We start from the raw sequence: 22,623 nt of genomic DNA, 5'->3' as shown, positions 1-22,623 counted from the left end.
TTGAAGGGGAACCATGCAAAATGCTTACTTGTGCTAACCAAATCCACACTTATCCCACTCCTCTACCCCACAGCCTGAGGTGTGATTTCTTGGAATGTTATGCGTGTTTCACTGGGATTTCAGGAAAGAAGACTTACCAAGAAGCCAACCTCAGAAAAAGACCTCAAAAAATTCCAGTTTCACGAAACATTTCTCAGAAGGCGAGAAACAATCCCCTGCCTCCCTCACTGTGCTTAAACAAGGCTAAGTGGATGGGCAAGATGCAGCTTGACAGAGAAGGGACTTATGTGCATTGCTGTTAAGCTGGCAGAAGCCAGCAACTCCCACCTATGCCTGTAGTGAACCAGGACTGGGAACATGCCCCAGCAGCAGCAAAGTAAGGCTTGAGCAAGAAGAAACAGGTATACGCCAGAGTCTTAATTCCATCTTCAGGGGGAACTTGGCACAGAAATCCAGTATAAACAAAGGAAATAGCATTCTTTTGGACCTATGGGGAAAGTTTTACACCGTCCACCAAGAAGTCAGTTAGCAGGCGAGTGAACTTGAATAGAAGAATGGCACAGCTCAAAATATTATGGCTGTAGCTTGGCCTGCGTGGTCTGCTAGTGCCAAGATGACTGCTGACAGGTTGCTCAAGTTACTCTGGTAGCAGAATTTTAGGAGCACTGACACAAGGCACAGCCGCAGCACAGGTGATGCACTCCTCCCTCTTGTGTAATTCCATCAGTGACTACCTCGCCCATCATCAGATTTGATGAAGGTCTTTCAAACAGCATTAAAAATAAAAACAATGGTGCTAATAATTCTTGTGGCTGCTGATTACTGTAAGCATCTTGTAGTTCAACTGTTAGGCCAAGCTGCAGGGACATCATAATGAAAGCATGAGATGTGTTTTGTACAGGCAGACAAGCCTGGTTCTGCTCCATGGTGATTCCTCCAGCCTTGTGGGTTTGCAGCAGTGGGACACAAGTGTCCTGGTGATGGGACATCATGCCACAGTGAGTGACTTCCATGATTGCCATTGCTGCTGGCTGTCTCAGCAGAGGACTGAACGCACCATGAGGAATGAGCTCTGAAAGAGGCCTCTTTACTTAAAGGTCAAGGCACACAGGCAGCAGGGAGAAGGTGTAAGTATCTGTGCACAGACAGCTGACAGCAGGCTGCAAAGCTGTTACTGCAGCATATTTCACTGTCATTCAAAATCTAGGTGTATATATAATGGTAAAAAAAAGCTGAAAGAAATCAACAGTGTGAAAGTCTGAAATGGAAAGCTGCAAGAAAACAAAAAGGCAGTTTCCAAGAGCTATGTGCCTGGATATAGCTCTGGGCAGAAGAGAGACTGTTCTGCAATATAAGCACTCGCTGTGTGCCCTGATAGTGAGATCTGTACTGGCTAATGCCAAAGGCTCATCTTCACCCAGTTTGCAATGTTTGAGGGAAGCCTACGAGAGAAACTGTAGGTAGTGTGATCCTTCCCCTGCCATAACCCTGGCAGACCCACCCAAAGTCTGTCATCGGCTTTGTGGTAATTTTTAGTGGACCCTGTAAGTGCAGTGGTTCTACCTCTTGTGCTTAATTTGGAAGGGACTTTGAAGACCATCTAGTTCCAACGCCCCTGCACTGGACAGGGTTGCCAACCACTGGTTCAGGCTGCCCAGAACCCCATCCAGCCCGGTCCTGAACACCTCCAGGTATGGGGCACCCATAGTTTCTCTGGGCAGCCTGTGCCAGGGCCTTACCACCCTCTGAGTAAAGAATTTTTTTCTAACATCTAACCTAAATTTCCCCTCTTTTTGTTTGAAGCCATTCTCCCCTTTCCTGTCACTATTAGTCTGTGTGAAAAGTTGCTTTCCCTCCTGCTTATGAGCTTTCCCTTCAAGTTCTGGAGGGACCAAATGTTGACCAATGAGGTCTCCCCAGAGCATTCTCTTCTCTAAGCTAAACAAGTCCAGCTCCCTTAACCTTTCTTCACAGGACAGGTGCTCCGGCAGTCTGAGCATCTTCATGTCCTCTTCTGGACCCGCTCCAACAGCTCCATATCCTTCCTGTGCTGGGAGTCCTAGACCTGGACACAGTACTCCAGATGGGGCCTCACAAGGACAGACCAGAGGGGGACGATCCCCTCCCTCTCCCTGCTGCCACCCCTCTGTTGATGCAGCCCAGGATGCAGTTGTCTTGAACACTTCAATCACCTTACCACTATTTGTGTCTCTGCAGACCTCTGTCACGTTCCCCAGCTGTCACTTTTCTGAGCTGTGGCATTCTCCTACGTGGAGACAGAGGCTGTGCAGTATGCAAAATCACCTTGTCTGTTCTTCCCCACTTATTGCCTGGGCTTTCCAAGAGAGATTGATGAGGCCCCCCTACAGGGAATATGGCATAGATGCACTGTGAGCTTCTTCCACAATGGCAAAGTTTACCATCTTTCCCCCCAGTCTTTTTGTAGGACTTCCAGGGATCTTTCATGCCTTCATTCTGAGCCCTGAGCTGGCATTTTTAAGGCCCTATATGCAGTGGCTACAGGCAGAATATAGACAAGTGTGAGAGCAGAAAGGTGTGCTCACACAGCAGAGAACTGCACGTGTGGGTAGACATTCCTGTGAGTTCCTATCTTATACTTTGCTGGTGTACTGTCTCAGCTCTCAGAGCGTGTCCATTGTCCCTGCAGTGCCCTGGTCTGCCTTGGAAGAAACCTGACTGCAGCGAGCAGGAAAAGACATGCAGAGCAGGGCATTTTCAAATTCTTGTTCACATTTGAGAGCTCTCTGAATTAGTGGCTGTTTTGGGTGAATACTATGCTAGAAAGAAAGAGGAAGCATTGGTTTGAATTGTTGATTAGTAGTGTTTCACAATGACCTTGCAATTGCCTGCAAGCAGAGTCAACCATGTATCAAACACCAGGATTAAGCAACAGCAGCGTAATCTGGCCCTGGGGTTATTCCATGTACATCCCCTGCTTACTACGTGGTTTTGAATTTCCCTAAAACAGTATTTTCATGAATTTAAGCAGTGAAAACAAAATCCCCCTTCAATGCTTTTTTGTTCCTTTTTGTAGATGTTAGTGTCTCACCGAGATGAATTTGATCATGAAATGCCATGCTTCCATTTCTCATCTCTTCCTCTCCCTGGCTGAAGACCTCTGTCTCCTTTGTCTGTGGTGTCACAGAAAGATCTTGTTGGTAGCTCAGGTAGGAGCTGTACAGCACAGGTATATGTGCATGTGTAGGTTCACAGTACCTGTTCATGGGACAGCTTCTTCTGGTTCACTGAGAGCAGGTGAGCTTCTGCCTGTTAATTGGAGCTGCAATGGGAACTGGATCTCCAGTTCTTGCTTTTATTTATGCACACTGCTCATACTTACCAAAGTGCAGGCCCTCTCCTGATCTTGGAAATACGGCTTCAGGGATTGACTTCATGTCTTCAAACCTACCATGCTGGGCCGGGTTATTCTACCCATTTTTATTCAGTAAAAGAGTTAAGTTGGTAACTCTGGATGTACCCAGCAGAAAGCTGAGTCCCAGCTCTGCTGGTTCTGGCATGGTAAATAACACACTGTGATGTGTTTGGGTCTATCACTGTATTTAGATCTCACTCCTCTATGGAGGTGAGTGAGTCTTTGTCAGAAAACAAAGCAAAACAAAACAAAACAAAACAAAAAAGTGTAAATAGAAGCGTAAATAGAAGTGCGTTAATTCAGTTGTCTAGACAATATCTGTAGATTTAAAATGATTGAAAATATAGAGTGAAATGGAATTTGGGGTGGGAGGGGAGCAGAACTCTTGTGGGCTTTATGCAGGAGTTGTGTTTTGGAGATAAGGTAGATGTTCTGAGATATTTAGCTTACTGCTCTGTTTTGCTTTGTCACAGGAAGAGGAGTAATATAAAGGGAAGGCACTGTGCAGAACAGCTTTTATATTTGGGTGTGAGCTGGGAGAAATAACATGCTGTAAGTGTTGCAGCTGATATAGCAGTGGCCCATTTGACCTGGATTACAGGGCAATAAATGCAGTCAGGTGATTCAAGGGTGTTGTGCATAAATTTGCTAGGTAGTTAGGCGAAAGCAGATCAGGAAATAATTATAGCTGATAAGGGAAGCTTGTAAGGAAGCCAGCACCTTCTATGACCATGAAACATTTTAATGATTAACTGTGATTGAAAAGCTGGAAGCACATTCTTCCCTTTCATAGCAGTCACACCCAGCTGCTCTCCTGCATCATTAACTTCTGAGCTGCCTTCTGAGCTGCTGTGCATGAACCAGCTTTAATTTGGGGCAGCCTCTGGGATGTGAATGGCGAAGCTGGTTGGTTCTGAGAAGGGCATGAGTTTTGGCCTGGATTAATTTTGAGGGGAACTCAGCCCTTGTGGAAGCTGCCAGAGATCACCGTCCCTTGGGTAGGAGACAACAAAACGTGGCCCCGACCTAGATACTGTTTTTGAACATCTCCTCCTTTCTGTTTCATCATGCAGTGATGAAAACAGCAGATGTAAATAAAAACAGCTCTTGCCAATGCAACTCTGAAATGATAGCCTGTGTTTGTTCCGCTCCTGCAGCATTTGCAGCACAGTATGGCACTAATATTTTACTTATTTGCACTACAAGCATTTTTGTAGGCTCATGCAAGAGGAGGGAGCTACCACCAAGACAACTTCCATTCCTAGAACTGGGAGCACAGGGGATTTCATTTTCTAAGCCCCTCTGGCTAATTGCAAAGTGCTGTAAGCATGGGTTTGTACCTCGGGAAATGAAGAACCTCAGTCCCTGTTAGGTGGATCTCATGTTGCTCAGAAAAAATGACATGAGATTTACATATTCTGTTACCACTTCCCAAGGTTGCAGCATCATGCAGCAAAGCATTACAGAGAAAAGTGCCACGTCCCATGCTTGCAAGCTGTGCCTTCTGTTGGCTGCTCAGCCTAACACAGGTGCAGAGCTATCCTTTGCACTCCTACCATACAGCTGTTATTTTCTAATTGATTTTACTCAATTAACACTTGCTAATTAATTTCTATTAATTACCTCTCATTTAGAGACCTGCATGATTAGGCACGACTATAAATCTCTGCACGGCACACTTTGATGAATGGCAGCCCACGTACAATTTGTACCAGGTTTCACCACTCAAAATTGCCTCTGGCAGGACAAGGTGCTGATGAGCCCACTGTGCTGGACTCACGTGGCATGTGGAGGTGCGAGCAGCCCAGGGGAGTGGGGTTGTTAGTGTGGGCTTCTGGGAGCCACGTGCTGTCAGTGTGACTGTCCAACAACCTGCTTGTGACTCCCATGTCAATCTGCATTGCTGTACCTGGTGGATAACCTTGGCCTAGATGCAGGCTTTATCATCATTTCTGAGAAAATTATGCTGTTAATACATCATCTGTAATCAATAGGCCATGGCCTTCATTCAGGAAGGCACTTAGGAAACATGGCTAATATCCATTATGCAGTCTGGTACCTTGATGGTGGTTATTTTTTTTAAGAGCCTGCTATTCCATTTAAAATTAGATTTGTGCTAAACTGAGGCTCTTATGCCTACAAAGGACATCAGCCAAGGCCTGACCATGAGGTGCCATGTGCTTACAATATAAGGATGACTTTGAAGCTGGTAAACGCTTACAAGGGCTGCTCTGAAAGTATTTTGTCCTGTTCTATGATGTTGGCCCACAACATCAAAGACAGATGTTGGTGGTATGGCACTAGAGACTGAATCTTCCTGCTGGTATCCCATTTTGTCACCATGTGATGGATGGCAGCAGGTGGGCAGTCTGACATGGAAGTGCGTATGAAAATGAAGGCTGGAATTGAATTTCCTCCTTGCAGAAAAAAATGGCACTTATTGACATTCATTGACATTTGCTGAATATTTATGAAGACCAAACAGTGCACGTGAGCACAGCGAGGTGCTGAGTGGTGTGTTTCAGCAGTGGTAACAGTGACATGAAAGACAAGCCATGTTCTGGATGTCCATGCACTGCTGTCGCCACGAAATGAAGAGCATCTTGATCATCCCAGCAATGTGGCAGATTATGACCAGGGAACTGTAAGGAGAGAAATGTTGGCTTCAGTGCGTTGGAAGTGATGGTGGCAATGTTGGAGTATTGCAAAGTTTGCACCAGATGGGTCCCACAAATGCTCACACCGGAACAGAAAGAACACCACATGCACATTTGTAAGGACCTGCTGAACCAATGCAATGAAAGTGACAGTTTGCCTGATTGCATCTTTGCCAGTGGCAAGATGCAGAATCACCAATATGGGCTGGAGTCAGAACAGCAGTCCATGTGAATTCCTCCTCGAAGACAAAGTTAAAGATGCAGCTCTCAGTGAGTAAAGAGATGTGTGCTGTCTTTGGGGATAGAAGGGTGATCTTTCTGAATTTTCTGGAACCCGAACAAACCATCAGTCCTACCCGCTACATTGCAATGCTGACTAAGCTGAAGGTTTGAACATCCAGAGTCAGAGAAGAAGACAACATTTCTTTTGCAACACGATAACACCGGGCCCCATAGTAGTTTGAAGACCATGGAGCACATCACCAATCCTGCCATGCCCACTATATAGTCCGGATTTGGCAATTTCTGACTATCATCTGTTTGGGCCAATGAAAGATAGACTGCATGGGCATCATTTTCCTAGTAACAATGCCATCATAGCTGTGAAACAATGGATCACCTCCTCTGGTTTGCATGAGCATGGTATGCAGACTCTTGTCATTGCTGGTGAAAATACACAGCTAATGGTGGTGACTTTGTTGAAAAATAGTGTTTTGTAGCTGAGAATTTGCTCTACTAAATAGTGTTATTATTCTCTTTGCATCTGTTGTCGTTTCCATGGAAATAAATAGAAGGCATTACATTCAGATCAACCTACATAACATGGAAAATAAAATAATAATGCATAGTGCAAGCCAACTGAGGGGAGAGATCACAGTCAAGCAATGCACATCATGAACGAATCCTTACAAGGCCCTATTTGATTTTTTTTCTTGACAAACATTTTTGTTGTTAATAATCTTTAATTTTATTTCAGCACGATTCTTTCTATTTTAAGGATCTGCTAAGAATTGTTAGTAAGTAGTCGTTCATTAGGATTGTATCTGAGTTTCGTTTATTTTTTAATTCTGTTCGGCTTGGGTAGTTTTTAATCAGATTAATACTTATTTCACATATTCTGTTCAGTTACATATCTTAAAAACATTCATTTGTGGGGTGGCCCAGGCCAAGCCTCACTGAGCTGAGCCTGACTTCCACATCAGAATGGTGGCCATGCTGCACTCCCCTTCGAAATAGCAGAGCTGACAGAATGGACCTGAGGGCATGAGGTGGAAGAAGCTGTAAGAAGCTCCTGTACTCCTACAGCACTGCAGTACCAGGCAGCTTTTTAATTTAGTCAGGCGTCCCACTTGGAGGATGAAAATGCTGAAGGAAAGGGAACCTCCATGGGCTGTGGGAGATGAGGCCACTGGGATGGAGTTTGGACAGTATAAGAGGGAATAAATGTGAAAGGATCAGAGGCTCTTGCTGCAGCTGGAGGTAGCTTGCACTGACCCTGATGAGAGCATTGTGGTGCTGTGTGCTGGGCAGCAGTGTCACCGTATTTCAGCTGCTGCCAGCTGTTGGGCAAACATAACGTGGAAGTCAAAGCTAGAAAAGAATCACAGAGCCAGGAGGGTTTTCCAGCCCCCTAAATGGCTGCTCCTGCACAGTGAGAACACACCAGCCAAAATCAGGCAGGAGGGACTAATTCTGTAGTAGAGGAATGGCTTTGTCTTTGATCCTCACAGCCTTCAGAGCTCTCTCAGTGCTGGAATTTGTCTTAAAAATGGGGGAAAAAAGAGAATCTGCTTGCATTAATATATCTCCAAGCTTATTTAAGCACACCTAGAACTGACAGTAGATCTGGTTGCTTTTATTTGGTCGTGAAGCGAGGAAAGCCTGGCATAGATGGACATGAAGTCATATATTCTTCATAGTTTATGAATTATCCTGTGAATGTATGGAAAACATGTGTCATTATTTCAACTCCCAGTGGTGGAAACTGTGCAAATAAATGACTCTGAATCAGAAGGTGAATCAGCATAAGTTAGCTCTACTGCCAGTTGCTTAAGAGCACAGACATGACAGGCAATTACTTGGCTAATTAGAGCAGAACTTAGAAATAATAGAGCCATACAATCATTAAGGTTGGAAAAAACCACTGTGATCATCTAGTGCAACCACCTGCCTAGGCCCACTAAACCATGTCCCTCACTGCCACATCTACATGGTTCTTGAAGACCTTCAGGGATGTGACTCCACCACCTCCATGAGAAGCCTGTTCCAATAACTCACCACTATTTCTGAGAAGAAACTCTTTCAAATATCCAACCTGAACCTCCCTAGCACAACTTTAGGCCATTCTCTATTGTCCTATTGCTAGTTACCTGGAGAAGAGACTAACCTCCACCTTGCTACAACCTCCCTTCAGGGAATTATAGAGAGTGGTAAGGTCTCCCCTGAGCTTCCTCTTCTCCAGATTAAACAGTCCCAGTTCCCTCAGCCTCTCCTCATAGGACTTATGCTCCAATTCTTCACCAGCTTTGTTGCTCTTCTCAGAACTTGCTCCAGGGCCTCAATGTCTTTCTTATAGTGAGGGGTCCAAAAGTGAACACGGTACTTGAGGTGCAGCCTCAGTCAGCTGAGTACAGGGGAATGATCACCTTCCTGCACTTCCCTGGGTACATTATTTCTGATACAAGTCAGGAATCCATTGACTTTCTTGGCCATCCAGGCACACTGCTGGCTCATGTTCAGATGATTGTTGACTAACACCCCATGCAAGTTTACAGCCACTCTGCCTCAAGCCTGTAGCATTGCCTGGGGTTGTTGTGAACAAAGTGTGGGACCTGACACTTGATTGAACTTCATCCCATTGGTCTCAGCCTAGAATCACAGAATAATAGAATCACCAAGGTTGGAAAAGACCTCTGAGATCAAGCAGTCCAACTGTCCACACATCACCAATATTTCCCACTAAACCATATCCTTCAGTACAACTTCTAAACATTTCTTGAACACCTCCAGGCATGGTGACTCCATCACTTCCACCACCTGTGTAGCCCAATACAGTGCCTGACTACTCTCTTGGGGAAGTATTTCCTAATGCCCTGAATCTCCCCTGGCACAACTGGAGGCTGTTCCCTCTTGTCTTACTGCTAGATAATGGGAGAAGAGGCTGACTGCCCACCTCACCACAACCTCCCTTCAGGAAGTTGTAGAGAATGATAAGGTTTCCCCTGAACCTCCTCTTCTCCAGACTGAACAATTCCAGTTCCCCCAGCTGCTTCTCATAAGATTTGTGCTCTAGACCCCTTACCAGCTTCGTTGCCCTTCTCTGGACATTCTCCAGGGCACTGGTGCCTTTCTTGTAGTGAGGTGGCCCAAAACTGAACACAGTACTTGAGGTGCGACCTATTGATCCAGCCAGTCCAGATCCCCCTGGAGAGCCTTCCCAACATCAAGCAGATGTACACTTCCCCCAAACTGGTGTCTACTGCAAACTTACTGAGGATGCACTCAACCCCCTCATCCAGATCATCAATAAAGATATTGAACAGGACAGGCACCAATACCAACCCTGGGGGACACCACTTGTGAACAGTCACCAACTAGGTTTAGCTCTATTCACCACCACTCTCTGAGTCAGCCCTTCAGACAGTTTTTCACCCAGTGAAGAATCCACCTCTGCAAGCCACGGGCTACCTGTTTCTCTAGGACAATACTGTGGAAGATAGTCAGAGGCTTTGCTGAAGTGTAGGTAGATCACACGCACAGCCCTTTCCTAATCCACCAGGCAGGCCACTCAATCATAGAAGGAGATCAGGTTGGTCGAGCAGGACTTACCTTTCACGAAGCCATGCTGGCTTGGCTTGATCACCCGGTTGTCCTGTATCTGCTGACGATTTCCTCCGTGACCTTCCCAACACCGAGGTCAGGCTGACAGGCCTGTAGTTCCCTGGATTCTCCTTCTGACCCTTCTTGTAGGTATGTGGCACATTGGCGAATCTCTGATGGGCTGGGACCTCCCCTGTTGGCCATGCCTGCTGCTAAATGATGGAAAGCAGCTTGGCAATCGCTTCTGGCAGCTCCCTCAGTACCCTCAGGTGGATCCCATCTGGCCCCATGGATTTGTGACAGTTTGTGTGAAGTATTGTGTCAGTAACTGTTTCCTCCTGAACTGTGGGGGAATTCCTCCTGAAATGCAAAGCTTTCAAATGAGTTTACCAGAATTAGGTGCCTCGTGTTCTTCTGCTGTCGATGGGAGGTGGGTACATCTTTCCTTTAAATGCTCAGCTTAACAGAATGCCCAAGGCATTTTATTCAGAAGTTGAGGGAGCAGCATTTTCAGTGGGTGCCTGGGCAGCATGCTCCTTGCAGAGTGACAGAATACCTCTAGACCATGTGTGTCCAGTATGTTACTTTTATGTTTTTGTTGCCCTTGTCTTTAGATGTTTTAATAGCAAAATAAAAATAAAAATAAATTGTTACTTATGTATATTAACTATTTAGTTTATATGTGGCGCAAGCAATTCCTATTCACTCAGGGTGGCCCAGCCAAGCCAAAAGGTTGGGCACCCATGACTTTGGCCTGAACCAGGTCCTGCCGATGTTCTCTTGGATGTTGGAAGAGGTGGCACCTGATCCAGAGTCTTTACCAAGACCATTTTGAAAGGACATGTAAATGCAATAGGAATGGCACGGCTTCCCCTTGAAATGCTTAGCAGGCAATTAGTCCTATGCAAGACTTCAGGCAGAATTAGGATGGCTCCTTTTGCTCCACTGATATACAAACTAACTTGTTTATGCCTTGGTAAAGTTGCCTGGCATTACTGAAAGATAAGCTGCGTATTCAAAGTGCTCAAACCAAGCATTTCTTTGCAGAACATGCAGCTGTGTCCTTGACTGCAGCAGCCACTACCCATCTTTGCAGCTGACTGATTTCCCCCTTTATATCTTTCTTGGAGAGAGAGCACGGACTGGTGCTGTGGATGTGAACTGGGCAAGAGTTAAACGCTGCCATGGAGCTGTTGTCTCACCTTCAAAAATGTAGTGGGAGATATGTACCTCTGCTCTTGTGAAGAATCCTGTTTTCTTGCTGGCAGCACAGCCTGCTCCAATTAGGAAAACAAGATCTGAAACAAGGCCTGGAGTTGGTCTGTCCCCTGCTGTGGCAGTGGCACTGTTGCTGCTTTTGTGGTAAGTAGGGCAATTTCTTTGCCAGACACCTCTCTGAATACAGCATATGCAAAGTCATTGATTTTCTTTAGACTCGGTACGTTTCCCCTCTGTGGGACTGCGGAGCTGGAAGGACTGTCCCGCCTGCAGAGGGTTTGCTTCCATTTGGGCTCCAGCCAGGCAAGGCAGGAATCCTAATTGCTTACTGCTTTATGGATCACCTAGAGCAGCAAAACTTGGTGCTTTTTCCCTATAATGATAGGAATGGTCTAGGGGTATTTTTTGCCTTTTTTTTTTCTCCCTATGGATTTACATAGGGAAGATGAAGGAAGAGTGGTAGCATCCTCATTAAATGTATGTGAAGGCTGTTGCCACAGTTATGTCTTGAAGGCAGTTGCATGAGGTAGTATGGTCAAACAAGCACCAGAGGTGGTAGCATTATGTGGGATACTTTGATCTCAGCCACCAAAGTGCCTTCATGTGGTGGATGAGGAATTGAGGTGAAGGGGTGAAGTGACAAAAGGCTACAAGGGAAGTGAGCAGCAGGCTTGGGAACTCAGTCACATTCCCAAATAGCAAGGCTCTGTGGTGATGCATGGTCTTGCCATGCTGCTTCAGCCTTCAGGAACTCTCTGGGTCAGTAGTAACATCTGTGCACGCAGCAGCCTTATATACATTTCTACCATCTGCAGCATCCTTTGTCAAGAAGAGATGCAGTGAGGATTTGCACCATGGGAGAATTAATTCCGAAGGCTCCCAGAGAGTGCCAGGAGCTTGTTATAGAGAGAGGAACCTGGTCTGGCCCAAGGTGCAGGAGTTGCTCATTTAAGGTCTTACCTCACTCCAGGTACATATAGAAGTTCATCCAACTCATCTTCAGAAACAAAGACGTGTAGTTGCTACCAGGGAATAAAGCCTAGGCAGTCCTAGTCTCTCTGGCTCTGTTGGTTCGCTTTGAGAGACTTGTGCTCACATTTGCCATCATATTTTTGTCCTGGCTTGGGAAAGCAGTAGCTAGAATGGAGTGAGAGGCTTATTTGAAATCCCTAGGTACCACTCATAATTAAGAGCAAAAGAGAAGTTTGCTATTAATTAACATTTATTGCCCTATTTTTGACCCTCCAAATGCTGTTGTGGTGCACTAAGTCTCCAAAAAGGCCTGTTATGCTCTCTGGGGTGAGATTAATCTTCATTACTGCTTCTCTATTAGCCTGACACTCTTCGTTAGTTTCTCATTAATGATCTGGCAGATCGGGGCTGCCAGTTAAGGGAGTAAAGAGAATATTATTGGGAAAATAGAGCATTTCTAAATGGCATAGTAGCAGCTCAGGGCCCTGCTGCCCAGGCATCGTGGCATAGCCTTGGCCACTGTCAATGGGCTGGTAGTGGTAGTTGCTGGTTGTGGATAGCACTGGATGTGAAGCAAATGGTGATAAACCACATTGTTTTTTCCCTTTGTTTATCTGGTCTGGCTTCTCACTTGGCTCACCCATGTGTTGCTTTGAGCCATTGGAGTTTTTGGGTCCTGCTTTGATAAGTTTCCATCAGCTCCCATTGCAGAATAGCCCCTGCTTAGTTCTGTGAAATGGTACGAGAAGAGCTGAGCTCATCAGGAGTGCTGATGCAGTATTTGTTGCCAGTTTCAGCCATGGGTTGTAGGAAGCTTTTCTACTGACAGGGTAACCCTCGCAGCATCTGCAGGGGGATAAAATGAGTCATTTCCAATGACTTACCAGTCAACAAATGAGTCAGTGTCAGAGTCAAGCAGTCAGGTCTCCTGGCACCCAGGGCTGATGTACTCTGCACTGGGCTTCAGAGAGAAGTGCTGTGACGGACACAGATGTACAGCCTGCTGATCTCTAGCTACTTCAGTTTCTCATGGATACTCATGGAGAAGCAATTTGTTTCTTCACAAGGACTGCAAATGCAAATGCAACCTGTACCAAGGTTACATTGCTCTGCTGCAACATAATGTTGATTTTCATTGACAAGTCCTGGATCAAGGAATTTTTCAAGACACTTTGTAGTTGCTGAAAGAACCTGTTAAATGCAATCCGTGAAGGCTCCAAAATAATAAAATAATAATAATAATAGTTTTTTTTTTAAAAAAAGGAGTAAATAAAAGCATATCTACAATATATATTTTTCAAGTTTTGTTGTTGTTGTTATTATTATTATTATTATTATTGGTGGCAGAGGCTGGATTTGTAAATGGATTGATTGCAAGTATCAGTGGCTGGCGAGACAAGGAAACACAGGGTAGTTCTGATTCACTCAGTGGCCTTGGCTTCGTTGACCACATCCCAAAGACCAGAAAAGAGCAATTCCCTGCTTTCTGCCAGGTCGGGCACAGCTCTGCAAAGGCAGCAGAGCAGGGTGGTCAAAGATGGGAGTGAGGTGTATTGCCTTTGAGGAACCCTGGGTTCAGCAGAACACAGTTTGCAGCTATTTCCTCCTCTCTGGAGTGCCCAGGGCTTTGCAGTTGCTGTGCAAGGCATGTGTACTTGGGGCATTCAGGGTGTGTAAGCACAGTCTTCAAATCTCTTGCTTGGATCCAAAGTTATGCCTTTTGGACACATCAGCACCCTGGTATGTTTCTAATCTTCAAGTGGATTAGGCAGTTTCGATGTTCAGGTTGGAGAGGTAAATACTCCTCGTTACGTATTTCAATTCTACTTTGTACAAATGCCTAAAAAATGCGACATATTGTCTCAGCAAACATTCCTGCCTTGGAACATGTTTGCTAGATAGTTGGCAAAAAGCTAGAGCTGATGGGATGTGAACTTACACCAAGGTAATCTTGTTTATGCTTTTCGAAATACATGATTTTTAATTCTCCTTTCTCTGCCCCAGTATAAGCTGTGCACAAACTAGGAAAGGAGATTTCTGCCAGACTCAGGCAGTACTTAACCTCTGTCTCTGTTAGCTGAAGGACTTTTGCCATTCAGGCTGGGGATGGAAAGAGCGCTTTTTGCTGACAGAAAACGGAGCTGTTCCAGTAGTAGCATGCTGTCCTGGCCTCCGATGGGAGCTCGAAATACTGCTGCAGCACTCAGTGGGAATACGGGGAGAATATTTGGTCAGCCAACATGATGCTGTATTGTCTCAGCTCTTCCCATACTGGGCAGGTGGTTTACAGAGCTCCAACTGTGCTGTAATAATGGAGGATGCAGGCTGGTAAGAGAGGCAATGGAAAGGCAAGGCAGGCAAGCCACAGTTTCCGAGAAGTATCACAGCCATCTTTCCATTTACAAAGAGGTTTTGGATGGAAATACCATCTTCTTCTTTTATTTTTTTTTTCTTAAAAAAAAAGTAGAAAAAAAGGTGGCAGCCCTACTTTTCCTATTCAATCCTACTGAAGTGGAAAAATTCTGATCATACCTACCTATTAACAGCGATTACTGTAGCATCCAGAGCCAGTGATCTTCAATCACAGACAATTTTGGTCACTGCGGGTGTTTCCCCATTAAGAGGGAGTCCCAATATTAAAAAAAATTAAAATGCCCCCTGCTGAGGCAAAAGATGTGGCTGAAAGGGGTAGGAATAGCTGTGGTCTCTGCCCAATGCTGGCACACTGGAATTAGAACTTGTGTGCTGTTGGGGTGCTGGACCTGTTTATACACCTGTTGAGGTATATGAAGGACAGAACTGCTGCAGCTGCTGAAGATCAGGCAATGTGTGTCAAAAACGTCTAGACAAGATGGAAGACTTACTACAAGGATTGGGGAGAAGAAGAAAAAAAAGCAGCAAAGAACAAGTAGATTGCATGATTATATGCTGCCTGAGGAAGACAGATTGAGATCATATAATTCTCTGGGGAAACTCTACATGTAACAATTATATGTTCAGTTAGATGCACTATGCTATGTGATTTTTTTTTTAATTAAAAAAAATGGAACGAGTGCTCAAAGAAATGTGGAGGAGGATGGTGAAGTGCTGAGCTGAACCCTTTTTCTTTTATATATCTCTATATGTACTGCGTAGTAGAGGAGAAAGAGCAGAGAAAAGGATGCGTTTGACACATGTCAGAGATATCAACAGCTCCAGCGACAATTTTAAGGAAATTAAATGGAAATCAAAGCAGAGCATTTTTGAGCAGAAGTCTCAAAAGCATTTAAAATCATAGAGCATCAGAAAAGCTCAGATATGTCAGCCCCTTTCGTGTCCAGCATGTTAGGACCAGAAAGCCAAGGGCTTGATTTAGGGTTCACTACACCAGAGGGCAGGAAAACCTCTATGGCAAAACAGCTCCTTCTAAGAGGCCAGAGCTCTGCAATCCCAGCGTAGCCGAGGGATAAAAGGAGAGGACTGGGACGCCTGGGTACTGATCTGTCAGTGTCTGCAGGTAAAACCTGCTTCTTTAATTCTTCAGCTTAGCTGGCCAGAAGAATTCACATCATTTCATGGAGTTTGCCACCATGCTGCACCACTCCTTTTGGCATACTGCTCCACTGGCCCCAGCCCCTAGCTGTGTTCTTCATCCTCACCTCAAAGAGGCTTGGAGGAGGTGAGACCTTGCTACTTCTACCAGCTGCAGGCTCTCAGTGAATACTGTGCCATCTGGAAAGCAGGGCATCACGAGTTATGAGTTATGACCAAAAACCAACCACTACTTGACTTCCTCAGTTTGGTTTCTCATGGTCTTGCAAGACCATGTAACACATGGTGTTTTCAGTGCTCTTCCACTGAAAATCAAGCATCACTTGGATGTCATCACTTTGCTGGAACAGCACGTGGCCACTCTTCCATTTCTCACCCTTACTCCCATTTCAATCTCTGTCCATCTCATAGGTATTTCCATCCTCCTTGGTCATACATAACACACTAGAGACAGCAGCTGGCATGCCATGACACCACTTCTGTCACAATCCATTGCCTCTGTGGTACAGAAGATCAGGCAGCACACATAGCCTGACACAGAGAGGAGCCACAGATTTGTGCACCAGTGTGTCTACGCAGCAGAACAGTGTGTTGTGTAAGGAAGTGAGAGAAAAAAAGACACTGACATGTTTTCATTTCCTCAGGAACCCATCACCCAAAAAAACACAAGAGGAATGAGTCATCCACAGAGGATACTGGCCTCTCTCACTTGCAGCTGCTAAGTTTTAATTCTATAATTTCAGTTTACCAGACAAAGAAAGAATGACTGGATAGGATGCAGGCCATTGTAGCTGAGTAGAATTCTCCCTTTTCCAGCATGAATGTTGGATATCAGGTGTTTGAGCTATGAGTTACTTACGCACAGGTGAAGTTGGTGCATGCACATCCCTGGGCTTCAGGCACAGCTCCGTGAGATCCTGTAAGAGCATATTGCTGGTGAAAACAACAAAAATAAATTTTAGAATTCTCTCTGTGTGGGTACTTAAAAATTAATCACTGTCTTTCAGATGAATTCCTGTATAGAAGACCGAGGCAGTGCAGAGCTAGAAGTAGGAGTTGATTCACTGGAGGGCCATGCTGCCATTCAGAAAGACAGGCTGGAGAAATGAGCCTACAGGAACATCCTTCAGCTCAACAAAAGGAAATGCCAAATCCTGAACCTGGGGAGAAACAAACCCAGGCAGTACTACAGGATGGGGAACCCCCAACGGGAAGGCAGCTGGAAGAGGAAAGACCTTGGGATCTTGGTGGACACCTAGTTGAACAGGAGCCAGCAGTGTGCCTTTGTGGCACATCTTCAGAATTAGAGGAATCGTTGCCAGCAGGTGGAGGGAGATGCTCCTCTTTCCACTCAGCTCTGGTGAGATGCAGCTGGGCTTCCAGTACAGGAGGGACATGGACACACCGAAATGTACCAAATGGAGGATCAAGAGGAGCATGAAGAAATTGGATCATTTAACTTAAAAGAAGAGGCTGAGAGAGCTGGAGTTATCTAGTATGGAGTAGGGAAGGCTCGGTTTGGAGGAGGATTTATCAATGGGCACAAAATAAAACACAGGAAATTCCATTTCGAAATAGAAAAGCCCTTATTGTAGAGTGGACAAACACTGGAGTAGGTTGTTCAGAGAAACTGTGGAGTCTCTACTCTTGGAAATATTAAAAACCCTACCAGATACGATTCTGAGCAATTGTGCTCTGAGCAGATTGGACTAGACAATCTGCAGAGCACCCTTCTGACATCAGTTGTTCTGTGATTTTATTCCCAGTTGTTAACACCAAATAGATTACTCAGCTGCCAATGAGATGAAATGACCTGGTAAAGAACTAAACTGATTCTCTTTGGAGTGAAGGTCTACTGTGCTGGAGTGAGCCAGACAGGTCTATCAACTGGATAAACTGTCTTCTTCCTTTTCCTCCGAGTTCCTCCCTTTGGCAAACAAAGCAATAGAATGTGCTGTAATGCAAAGCCAGGACCAGAGTTTATGATCTTTAGGTCTAGGAACTGCTTTTGTTATATAAATAACAAATGGAAGAGTGAGGCTGTAGCAAGATCTTCTCAATATATCAGGTCAGAACCCTTTCAGTTATCAAGCAATCTCCTATTCTCTGGCTTTGGCTGGAATGAGCACAGAAGACAGTTTTTTAGGGTTCATGCCACAAGGTGTAGGGAACTGGCTGCAGATATCAACTTAAGCTATTTGATGGAAGAAGAAAGTGGTGTGGGATGAAAAGCAAGGCTAGTATTATGAATATGTGCTATAGCTTGTACTGTTGATCTAATAGAAATTCTGCTTGTTTCTCCAAAGCTTGTTAGAACTTAGAAGCTGGGATTTCAAGGTGTTACTCTATTAGTGATAGAGAGAGGATGGAACTGAAATCCTCTCACTTTTTTCATGACACTGTGGGAAACAAGTTCAAGTTATGATCAGGGGTCTGAGGAAGAAGGCAAGGAAGTCTCAAAAGTCAGGCTGTGATCATTAGAATAGAAGTCTAGTAGGTCTCCCAGGGGTACTGGCAAGCTAACGGCTCTGCAAAACTAAGATCTCAACTAAGTATGGGCTGCTTGGGGATAAACTAATACCTTAGAAAATGGACTGGAATGGAGACCATCAGCCTTGGAAGGATGAGGCAATGCAAAGCTTTGGAAGGCTTTGCACTAAACTAGCCTTGAATGAACCAAAAGTAATAAAAAGTTCCTCAGTCATCTCTTGTTCTAGGCTTTTCTGTTATGGTGTTTTCTTTCAGACTGCCTCTATTTTTTTTTGCTTTGTACTGAAATACTCGAGCCAGTGGCATGGGAGTACTAGTGACAGGGTGGGTTTGGCAATTAAGCATCTAAAAAGCTTCAATAAAGATCTGTGAAAACATGAGGATTCTCAGTAAAATATCTTTCATTCTGGAGAAGCCGAGGAAGTCATGTAATCATAAGGTAGCAGGAAGAAGTTCTGCAACTATTTGTTTTATCTTAACTTGACAAGCAGGTATATGCTTCCGGTTTCCTCTTCTCTCCTCATGGAAAAGAAGCTATGGCTTTCAAAATGCAATTTAAACGTGGAGTGCAATGTCTCCATACCCACAGCTCACTTCTAATTGAGACAAAATACAAACTACTCATTCTAATGTTCAAGAGCCAAGAAATGCCTTGTGGTTAAGGCAAGTTTGGCCATTAGTCACTTTCTGAGTCCCAGTTCTGCCAGCAACAGTATGTGACATCAGCAAGTAAGCTCCTCTGGTATGGGAAAGCACTTCACTATGAATTTCCCTGCATTATACTCTTGTTCCATTAAAGCTAATCCTGTCCTTCGAGCAGGATATTGATTCACATTCTGCTTTCTCTCTTACTGACCGTACGCTACAAATGAGAACAACAGCCTCCCAGATCATCTGGCTTTTCTTTGTAGATAGACTTTCAGTTTCCAGCTGAAGAGGCTAAATACTTCTGGGGGCTGCAGCACTAATAACTGCTGATACACTCACAGCTGGGGCAGTCAGGGAGCAAAAAGTTGCTACTAGGACACTGCTGTCTGACCTACTGCTGTTATTTCTGAGAGCACTAGCGGTGCTGTGAGAGAAAAACAGAGCAAATGGAAAAGAGATTATTCATTCTAGGAAGAAAATTCTGATGATCAGGGACAAAAGAAAAAGAAGGTCTGAAATTCGTCCCTACAAACGTCTCAGAGCTTACTCCGTGGTCTCATCTGCAGTCTCAGTGGGGTTTCAGGCAGAACCTGCTTGTGAATGAACACAAGGAGGCTCAAATGTGCAACTGTTAATTGCAGACAACTGTGGGAGTGATGATGCCAAGATTGTTACTGTAATGCCAAAAGGATCCAACTGGAGTGGTTAAAAATCATGCAGGACTGAATTTAGAGCTTGTACTCACCTCTCATGGTGTCTGTACAAATCCTGCTTGACTTATCATCACTCTTCAAAATGAGGCACATTTCTGAAGTTCCCAATTTCAAGTTCCTGAACTCAGGTAGAATTTTTGAATTTTTCTCTTTAAGCACCCAGGCACTGGTTATCCCTGGCGGGCCCCCTTCTGTGGTAGCATCCCATCTCACTCCCACCATCTCACAGATCCCGTGCTGAATCATCTTGCAGATTGCATGGCCAAGGAGGTGCAGGAAGCTGGTGAAGGAGCAAGCCAGTCTCTTCTGCCCGGAGACACAGCTGGGAAAGCTCTGCCCTGCCAGTATTTTACACTGAAATAACTGCTCAGGGTACTACTGATGCCGGGAAATGCTGTTCCCATGGATAGCAATAAATCAATAAACAAAAATTCCTCTCTACCAAGTAATGCTGAATGTGCCACAATTATGCTTATCTGTTGGCCTCAATATTTTGTGTTATAGCTCCTACAGAATTTTTGTATAAGGTAGAGTTGCATCAAATAGCTGTTTCCTCAAAATGTTAGTACGCTGCTACAGGTGCAGGGCAGCAGAGGACTATCAATAGAGCAGGCTGAAACGTGATCTGGTAATTTCATTGGCTTCCCATAAAGTTAATTCTCTGGGGACTTGACAGAAGCCGTGAAATTATGCCAAGAATTAAAGCCAGAGCAAAGTTGGAAGGATGTGTCTGGCTCCTGTCTGAATCAAATCACAGTGCACTCAACAAGTTGGCTGCTGCTCACACACAGACCAAAGCTTCTGCAATCCACTCTCTGCAAAATGTGTGCAAGAACATGAGCCCAAGTACTCTGACCATTGCACAAGAAGCAGCAGTGCCCCCTGAGGCATGTGCCCCGTACACACGTGTATCCAGTGGGGTGAATGGAAACGTGCACAGAGAATGTTGGACTCCTCCTTAGAAAATGCACTGTCACCATGGGAAGATTGCTATGTGTGACGGTTAAAAGTTGACTGGAAATCAGAAGTGGAACCGATCTCTGTTTGACCTAAAGCTCTGGGTTGGAGATAAATCGATGTCAAACCTCAATCTCAACTGTTACTTCAGGAACAAAATGGGTGTTTTTTTCCTGTTGATTTAGCCAGCCTCACCCCTGACTTTTCATAAAGGTCACATTACACTGGCAATCAAGGAAGGCTGCAAGTTTCTGGAGCTACAACCTGCGAATACCCACCACAGACAATCCTTTGTTCTCTGCTGGCTCAGCGAGGAATTTCTCTGCAAAATACTCATTTTTTTTGGTGGCTGCTCATTGATAGGAAGGAACACAGAAGACCCCCATTGTGGCATAGCTTTTCACATAGATGTTGAAGTTATGTTTTAAAGGGAGGTTGAACCACATTTCATGGGGAATCATCAGAGTTCTGATTTTTTTTTTTTAAAGCAAATAAATGTAAATTTGAAATAGAAAAAAGCTCATGCTATGTTCCATGTGTGCCCAATAGGTGATTTCAGTGAAAGTGTTCTGAAAAACGTGGTTTTGATGATTTGCCTTTGTCCTACTGCAGCCTGTTTAGCAGCAATTTTTAATGTTGGCACAATGTTTTAAATCTGGCTTTGAGAGGTCCTGGGACCTGGAAGTGTGGTGTTGTGCTCAAAACAGCCCCATTGTGTTTACCCGCTGACCACTCTGTGTTTCCTCAGAGAACTGACTTTTGTGAGGCTGGACCTCTGGATCAGATGTTGGTCTCTTCTGTTCCAACTAAAAGGGAAGGAAACTATATAAAACTTATCCAGAAGTAGCTAGTCCTTTGACTGGAGGAGGTGGTGGGGATGTGAGCAGTGCTGAGAAGGCCCCTTCCATTTTGTTTATCAAAATAAAGAAGGGAAGAAACTTCTCAGAAGGGACCATTGCTGGGCTGGGGCTAGGAAGGGCTGGAGCCAGGCAGAAGCTCCTATATACAGTCAGGAACATGTGATTCAGCTTGTCTGTGGTGAGTGCCTTTGTAGGTAATTAACTCCCCAAGGACTTTGCTTTAGAACAATCATCCATTAGGAAGTAACACTTTGCTGTTCTGGTGGGCTCTCAAATCAGTGGGCAGTACTGTCTCTGTTTTGGGAAAGGGAGGACCAGAACTTGCCCAAGGGCATAGAGACAAGATGATATACCAAATCATAGAATGATAGAATCAGACTGGCTTAGGTTGGAAGAGACCTCAAAGATCATCAAGTTCCAACCCCCTGCCACAGGCAGGATTGCCAGCCGCTAGATCAAATACTAGATCAGATTGCTCAGGCCCCATCCAACCTGGCCTTAAGCACCACCAGGGAGAGGGCATCCAGTACTTCTCTGGGCAGCCTGTTCCTAGACCTCACCACTCTTTCAGTAAAAACTTCCCCCTGACTGGAATACTGAATCTAAATCTCCCTTGCTTTAGTTTAAAACCATTCCCCCTTGTCCAGTCACTATCTACCCATGTAAAGTTGATTTCCCTCGTGTTTCTAAACTCCCCTTAAATATTGGAAGGCTGCAATGAGGTCTCTCTGCATCCTTCTCTTCTCCAGACTGAACAAGCCCAGCTCCCTCAGCCTGTCTTCATAGGAGAGATGCTCCAGCCCTCTGAGCATCTTTGTGGCCCTCCTCTGGACCCTCTCCAAAAGCTCCACATCTTTCCTGTGTTGGAGGCCCCAGACTTGCATGCAGTACCCCAGATGAGGCCTCACAAGTGCAGAGTGGAGGGGAACAATCACCTCTGTCACCCTGCTGGCCACCCTCTTCTGATGGAAGCCAGGATAACATTGGCCTTCTGAGCTGCAAGCATGCACTGCTGGCTCACGTTCTGTTTTTCACTGACTAGGACTCCTAAGTCCTTCTCAGCAGGGCTACTCTCAAGGAGTTTTCTCATAGTTTGTATACATCTGGGATTAGCTCAACCCAAGTGCAAGACTTTGCATGTTGCTTTGCTGAATTAGGCTCACAAGAGCCCAACTTTTTATTTGATCAAGATCTCCCTGAATGACGTCCCTTCCTTCTGCTGTATCAACCACACCGCTCAGCTTGGTGTCATCAGCAAAGTAGCTGAGCATGCACTCAATCCCATAGCCTGTTGTTGATCAAGATGTTCAAGAATACTGGATCCAAGATGGACCCCCTGGAGACACTACTCATTACAGGCCTCC

The 22,623-nt window shown here is 45.0% G+C and overlaps 1 long non-coding RNA gene across 4 annotated transcripts; it reads right to left on the bottom strand.

Moving 5' to 3' along the window:
• Positions 1 to 11,231: 11,231 nt before the first annotated feature.
• LOC104913093 lies at positions 11,232 to 20,865 on the bottom strand. Of its 4 annotated transcripts, none has more exons than XR_004161276.1 (3): positions 19,475 to 20,865; positions 16,451 to 16,524; positions 11,232 to 12,906 (listed from the first exon to the last, which is right to left on the bottom strand). It is a non-coding gene; the product is annotated as an uncharacterized LOC104913093 (long non-coding RNA). The 4 variants fall into 4 exon arrangements; XR_004161277.1 differs by having other exon boundaries at positions 16,451 to 16,508; XR_795123.2 differs by lacking the exon at positions 11,232 to 12,906 and adding an exon at positions 13,343 to 14,363.
• Positions 20,866 to 22,623: the final 1,758 nt, after the last annotated feature.

The sequence above is a fragment of the Meleagris gallopavo genome, chromosome 14 (assembly GCF_000146605.3).
Source record: "Meleagris gallopavo isolate NT-WF06-2002-E0010 breed Aviagen turkey brand Nicholas breeding stock chromosome 14, Turkey_5.1, whole genome shotgun sequence".
Taxonomy (NCBI): Eukaryota; Metazoa; Chordata; class Aves; order Galliformes; family Phasianidae; genus Meleagris; species Meleagris gallopavo.
This window is presented reverse-complemented; position numbering and strand designations above follow the sequence as displayed.